Source organism: Gadus chalcogrammus, chromosome 15 (genome assembly GCF_026213295.1).
Source record: "Gadus chalcogrammus isolate NIFS_2021 chromosome 15, NIFS_Gcha_1.0, whole genome shotgun sequence".
In the NCBI taxonomy this organism is placed as follows: Eukaryota; Metazoa; Chordata; class Actinopteri; order Gadiformes; family Gadidae; genus Gadus; species Gadus chalcogrammus.
The window spans coordinates 18,953,220-18,960,602 of record NC_079426.1 but is presented as its reverse complement, the minus strand read 5'-3'; the positions used below and the strand labels follow the sequence as shown (position 1 = coordinate 18,960,602).

The following is a 7,383-nucleotide window of genomic DNA, read 5'->3' as shown; positions in this document are numbered from 1 at the left end:
GGTTGTAAAATAATTTATATTTGATGTAATATAACAGTATATGGACAGAAAATAATGTGATTCATCTTTCAAAACATGTAAAAAATATTTTTTAAAAGTATGAGACTAAATGTTTAGTCTCATACTTACTGCTCAAGTAAGTATGAGACTAAATAAGGCACAAATAACCAACTTTCTATTGCATTTCTTTCAAATACTACATTTAACACTGAAATCCCAATACAACATTTAACACTGAAATCCCATTACTTTGCTCGATTAAAATGAAAATAAAATAAAATAGCACAGCCAGTGTTAGGCATGTGTAACTTAGAGCTGACTCTGGAGAGTGCTTGTCCTGCCTACAAATTGCATGTCCATAGGTCCTTGGTTTACAGAGGCTGAGAACTAACAAAGGATTTATAGCACATAAGTACGGACAGGTAGTGCATCATGAGATATTCACTGATTTTGACGACAAGAATTCCCCTTAATCGCTGACTCCACCTTCAAATAGCAATAGTTTGGACATTTTTGGAAAACACTAGACATTTTTAACACTGAAATCCCAAAACATGTTAGGTTGCATTATGTTTTTTTTTACTTTGCATAAAATTCTAATTAAATAATAAAATAAAAAAGTACTGCCAGTGTTTTGAATGAATCACCGCACAACAAACAATGAGTAGACCTAGACAAACATCATTAATACTACGAAAAATGTAATTCTTCCAAAAATCTAAATACTGCCAAAAGAATACAGGAAAAACTAAAGCTGCATGAGTGCATGTCAAAAGACAAGTGCATTCACAGAGCAAACATAGTCCATGGCAACTGCTCATTCAGCAGCTCTATTACTTTAAGAGAAAACAGCAAATCCGAGTCACATTTTGGGAACGCATGAGCTCCAGAGAAAACATTCATTTGATAATACAGTAGACATGCTGTATGTAAATACTGCAAGAACAAGAACAAAGAACCGCAAAGTTGCATGTGTACAGTCCAGAATCAAGTCAATGAGCAGGGTTAGGACAACAGCTCACTCATAGTCTGTTTTTGAGAACTTGGGCTTTCTTTGAGAGCGTGGTGCCGTCCAGCTCCATCACAACTTTTTGGCGCACTTCAAACGTGTTCTTTAGCTCAGGAGGGTAGTTGAGGTTCAATACATACATTAGGCCAAACAATATGGCAGCAGCTAATGCAGTGTTGTCAAGTCCTTGCATTATCTGCAGGCCTTCCAGGACAATCCCCACGTCCTCTGGACCAATTGGTTGCATCATTTTTCACGACAAATATTCCCACCGTGGTGTCCTCAATCGATTCTTTGATGGCGGCTTCGTCCTCTGCCTGAACAGTGAAATCACAAATAAATCGGAGTCAGAAAAAACAAAAATCATATTTACAATGGAATTATAATGAAAGTGCTATTTAAAAGATTTTTTCATTTTAAATAATTTAAGCTAGTCTGTGAGCCTCTCCTTTTCTCTTTGTTAAACTTAAATGCAGACTGTACATCTTTCAAATTAAAATGCCTATATAGTGTTGTGCCGATAAAACACGAGAGGGTTCATTTTATAGTCAAGTTTTAACTTGGATAAAGCACTCACCTGTGTGTCATGTAATGGAAGCAAAAATTAAACTAACCAGACCTTAAGGTCGAGCAACCAATATAAATGTTACTAAACACAACGGAAGTGTGTTGCGTAATTTGCATCAGTACAGTAGCCTAGATCTATTTCATTAAAGGGGACCCATTATGCTTTTTCGACTTTTATGACCTATGAACGTTGTTATAATGATTGATAGTCATGTTTAACCATACTCAAGTGTCAAATAATGACGTACATGCATTTCGACGTATTCCCTGCTGACAGTCTGGGGTGGCTGTGCAGAGCGCTAAACACTCGGGACAACGTTTGCGATTCACAACGTTTGCGATTCACAGCCTTCATTTCCGGGAAATCATCTACGTAGAGGCACGCCTGCCATGCCCCCATATGCCTGGTCAAATCTGCCTGCGCGCGCTTCAAGGAAGGTAACCAATCACAACGGAGTTGGGTTGGCAGGAGGGGGGCGGAGAAGTATGGTTAAACATGACTATCAATCATAACAACGTTTATAGGTCATAAAAGTCGAAAAAGCATAATAGGTCCCCTTTAACTACGCTTTTTGGTATTCAAAAAAATATCAAAATCGGTAAAATAACTCCACGAACTCCCTGACAAGATTTGCTGGGTCTTCGTTGAGGTACACACACAGCCACTTGAGAACACATTCCCGCCCTGCATCAACGTAATCTTCCTAGGTCATGTAGATTAGAAGAGAAAGACATTTGTTTGGAATCCTTTTTCCTCTATCAAATTTCTCTATAAATTCAGTATTTTATTTCCCAAAAATTCATTCTTACTTGAGTCATGGGGGCTCCTCGTGTCCTCCTCGTTTTTCGAACAGCTTTAGAAGTTTGTGTCAGAAATCTGGATTGGACATTGGACATGGTGGTAATGCGCTTAAATTCTGCATTTATCTGAAAATAAAAATAAGACAATCATTAGATTACTTTATTTTCTAATGATCTTATATTTAAAATATATAAATTGGTCTGTATTGGTCTTCCAAACCTAGGGGTGCAACAGAAACTTCCTCTTCCACAAACTCCTCATCCTGGCAATCAGCTGAAGAATCATGTAATGATGGTGATGCTAATGTAGTCGTTAACACAATACCAGGAATAAAATCAATTAGGTTATGAGGTGTGTGTCGCTCTCTCTTATGAGACATAAACGTTCCATAAATATTGGTTTGAAAAGTACAGCCAACAAACATGTCAGAGACAATTTCATTTCTCCTCAGATGTATGTTGATATTAATAAAGTATTCCCTTTCATTAGATAGAAATTTGCATCTACATAAGTGACAGCTGAAAGTAACCAACTCTTTTTGAGTCAGACTAACTTGTGTTGAATGAACTCTACTTTGGTGTACAATTAAAGGTCCCATGACATGAAAATCTCAATTTATGAGGTTTTCTAACATAAATATGAGTTCCCCTAGCCTGCCTATGGTCCCCCAGTGGCTAAAACTTGCGTTTGGTGTAAAACGAGCACTAGCTGTTCTGCTCGCCTTAGAAAAAACGGAGGCTCAAGCGCGCTGATTTGGAAATCTGTGCTCATGACGTCATGAGGAATCTCAGCTCCTCCCCTTACTCTGCCTGGCCCGCCCAGAGACGTTGGCCCGCCAATGAGACTCGACCGTGCGAGCGCCACATGTGTGTGTGTGAATACACACACTGTAACGCAAGTGTTTCTTGTCGGTTCTTTGACGTGTCTTGTATTTCCACAACGAGACTGTCGTGGGGGTTATCTGAGCCATGGTTGAGAAGGAATTGGGGGAAAGGAACTTTGGTTTGACTCGCTGAAGTACATGAACTGCGACATGCCGCCGGTTGCCGCGAGGCACCATCGCCCGGCAGCGGGCAGCCGGCAGCGCGCGGTTCAGTCGACTTCAGGTTGATGTGAAAGTGGAAGAACCAGAGACGTCGCAGAACCCGACAAAGTCGTTTGTGATTCATAATATCGTCTGGAGGCGCACACAATATGTTATATGATATAGATATCTATGTATTATATGATATTATTTAGATATAGAGCTCCAGGACTGTAACGCAAGTGTTGTACACTTCCTTGTTATTTGGATAACCGTTCTGCTGTTGGTGTGATGGCGCATCACGTCGGACTCTCGTCTCTGGTATTTCTACAACGAGACTCGTATTGGGGGTTATCTCAGCCAAGGTTGAGAATGAATTGGGGGGAAGGAACTTTGGCTTTGACTCCCTCAAGACCATGAACCACGACAAGGAGGAGAAAGGGATCTTTGCCGGGCAGCGCTTATGCACCTCCGCCTCCGGCGGTGGTCCCTCAGCGGGGCTCAAGCGGGAGACATTCGCCGCCAACAATCCCTTTCTCCTCCATGTCGTGGTTCATGTTCTTGAGGGAGTCAAAGCCAAAGTTCCTTCCCCCCAATTCATTCATTCGTGTTATGCGCCATCACACCAACAGCAGAACGGTTATCCAAATAACAAGGAAGTGTACAACACTTGCGTTACAGTCCTGGAGCTCTATATCTAAATAATATCATATAATACATAGATATCTATATCATATAACATATTGTGTGCGCCTCCAGACGATATTATGAATCACAAACGACTTTGTCGGGTTCTGCGACGTCTCTGGTTCTTCCACTTTCACATCAACCTGAAGTCGACTGAACCGCGCGCTGCCGGCTGCCCGCTGCCGGGCGATGGTGCCTCGCGGCAACCGGCGGCATGTCGCAGTTCATGTACTTCAGCGAGTCAAACCAAAGTTCCTTTCCCCCAATTCCTTCTCAACCATGGCTCAGATAACCCCCACGACAGTCTCGTTGTGGAAATACAAGACAAGTCAAAGAACCAACAAGAAACACTTGCGTTACAGTGTGTGTATTCACATTGATGTGGACGTTGAAGAACCAGGAACGTCGGAGAACCCAACGCGGTCGTTTGAGATTCATAATATCGGCTCACACAGCTTTTGGCCGTGATAATATATATTATATGATATAGATATCTGTGTAGGCTATATGATAATATTTAGATATAGAGCTCCAGGACTCCCGTGTGTTCTAGAATATTTACAGAACACGGCTAAAGGGTGTGCGCCTCGCCATTGCGATACATCCACTGTAAACAGAGCGCATGGTGGCTGCAAGCTGCTCAGGGCCACACCCCCACCCTCCTCCTTGACACGCCCACCGAAACAGCGCATTTGGGGGAAGCTCAATGTGCGACTGGCTCGGAGTGGCTGTAACTCTGCACCACGGCTGAATTTAGGGAACGTCTTTGAATACTGTGTTAGTTGCCCACTAATACCTATATTAAAGAATACATAAAATAGCATGTCATGGGACCTTTAAAGCATTCCAAGTCTTAAATGTACATGGATAGTGGATGGTGCGCCCAAAATGTGGATGCTTGAGTTTATAATGATTAAGAAGTAAAGACCTACTAGCTACTGCAACGGAACACCCCTTACACTGCCATATCACTGGAAAGAGAGAAAGAGGGAAAAATGTTAGGCCAGCCAACCAAATACATCCATATAGCTTTCCTAAAAGAATCGGTCAACATGCTTCACAGTTACTCTTTATTGTAGTTTATGCAATTCATTGTTCATGGTGCTTTTAAACTGTTGAATAGGGACCTAATAAATCACACAGGAAAGTATATTACTGCAGGCTAATGTTATCACACAGTACCAAAATATTAAGATTAATTTTCATAAATTGACAGCAACATTCTAATACTATTAAGTTTAAATAAGTCAAGTGAATCAAATAAAGCATTTAAATACTCACCATTTCTAAAGAGCCTTAGGAACAATGCTTGAAGCAGAAGCCCGTCCCAACCCAACTGTCTCAACACCAATTACCTATACCTACAGAAAAAACTAAAACAAATATTTTATGATTCAAACAGTTTCTACAGAACAAGTTTACCCTTAAATAAACATTTCCATACAACAGTTAAATAAAAATCTCCCTCATTTCTCATTTTAATATGGCTCTATTAAGGTAATTAGACATCAAGACCTTAAAAAATAATACATTCTTAACACAACAAAATGAAATGAAAACATTACATTGTAGCGTCCCTCTGTAAAAATGCCACGAGACGGAACTGGGGTTTTCTGGCGATGTATTTCCCAATTAATACACAGGCTACTGTGGGCTGTAGCCAACGCAAAAGCAACTACATCGAATAAACTGTTGGGTCAGTGAGAACGGCGACGGTCTGTCTATAGCCGAGGGCTCCGTAGGCGTCACGAAAACTCGGCAATAGGAGCTAGCGTTTAGCATTAGGCCAATATTAGCATCGCACTTTAGCCTAGCTCTCTCCCCAGAACAACGATAACGTTTCCTGGTTCTCAGTCAATCACGACCCTACAGCCTATGACATATCCACCAACTCTCTGGAATCCCAACAACTCAACCCTGTGAAATGGACATAAACAAACTATTTTAACAGAGGAAAACACGTAACACAACTTACATAATACCCAGTCCGTTACAATGACTGGGGAAGGCTAGGTATAGCTGGCAAAGACCAAACCGCTTAAACTATGAATGCCTTTGCTACCCAGCGATGCTAATATTAGCCTAATGCTAATCGCTAGCTGCCATTGCCGCGTGTACGTGACGCCTACAGAGCCCTCGGCTACAGACAGGACCATCAAAATTCTCACTGGCCCAATTAATATACTCACACGTTTTTACGTTTTACCAGGCATAGCAGCATAACAAATAAAGACATTACCAGCGACTTTCCCCACCGTGGTATAGTGAATATATCCCAAAAAATGCGCCTACATTTTGAGTTGCTTAAGCATGCAGTTAGTAACTCCCCCTCCCCCCAGCGAATTACACCAATTAACTTAATAGTTCTAAGGAAAGTCAACTACGCTTTCACACGATAGAAAAACATGCTTTATTCCCTAATTTCGTGAATGAGTCATGAGCTAAATTAAAGTTGTTTAGGCCTAGCTAACGCCAGCGAATAGTAACCACAGCGAACTTTAACACATTAGTATAAACTATCAAAAAATGCCTTGACATAAACATGTTGCTCAACCTTACGAGCATTAAATAGAATAGAATTAAAACTAGTATTTTAGAGTGACTGACTCTAACAGTGACATATTTGGTAAGATTGAATTACCTTGAAAGATATCTCCCCAGGTCCACACGCATTCAACACAAAATGGCAACGTTCTTCTTCACCACGTGGTTGATGACGCGTTCATAGTGTTCCAGACAAAACATAACTTATTTCTTACTTCTTAAAATGACTGAAATTTATAGATTTAACATCCCTCAAAGCTGTAAGAGTTCTACATGATTGATATATGTTTTGATGAGAAACATAAATCAAACGTTTTGTATACAGTTTGTTTGTTTACAGTAACAATTCTATCCAAGGCATCCATAACTTGGTCAAGTCACCATACATGGATTAAAAACTTACATTCAACCTCACTGAAATTAATCCATACTCTATCAAAGGTTTCCATAACCTGGGTCAAGTAACCATGCATCCAAAACATTGGCAGAATGTAATGCTTTAAAGTGGTAGGTTAAGGAAACAGATGAAAAGCATTTAGTTTATGTGGTTAACAAATTTTCAATTAACAAAGAAATTATAGTAACATTACTAATTAAATAGTTATTTTACTTTTAATTTCTTAGTAACTTTAAATGATTTTTTACTTTTTTTAGAGTATTAAAGCTGAATTTGACGGTTTATTCCCTTAAATAACAGACAAATATTTGTGAAATTACGATATATTTGTGAACGTATTTTAACAATAAATA

The 7,383-nt window shown here is 39.9% G+C and overlaps 1 long non-coding RNA gene across 5 annotated transcripts; it reads right to left on the bottom strand.

Moving 5' to 3' along the window:
- Positions 1–222: 222 nt before the first annotated feature.
- LOC130405118 (uncharacterized) lies at positions 223–6,855 on the bottom strand. 5 transcript variants are annotated; one of them, XR_008904297.1, is made up of 6 exons: positions 6,731–6,855; positions 5,371–5,462; positions 5,022–5,060; positions 2,598–2,678; positions 2,203–2,503; positions 223–1,326 (listed from the first exon to the last, which is right to left on the bottom strand). It is a non-coding gene; the product is annotated as an uncharacterized LOC130405118 (long non-coding RNA). The 5 variants fall into 5 exon arrangements; XR_008904295.1 differs by having other exon boundaries at positions 223–2,280; positions 2,387–2,503; XR_008904296.1 differs by having other exon boundaries at positions 2,387–2,503.
- Positions 6,856–7,383: the final 528 nt, after the last annotated feature.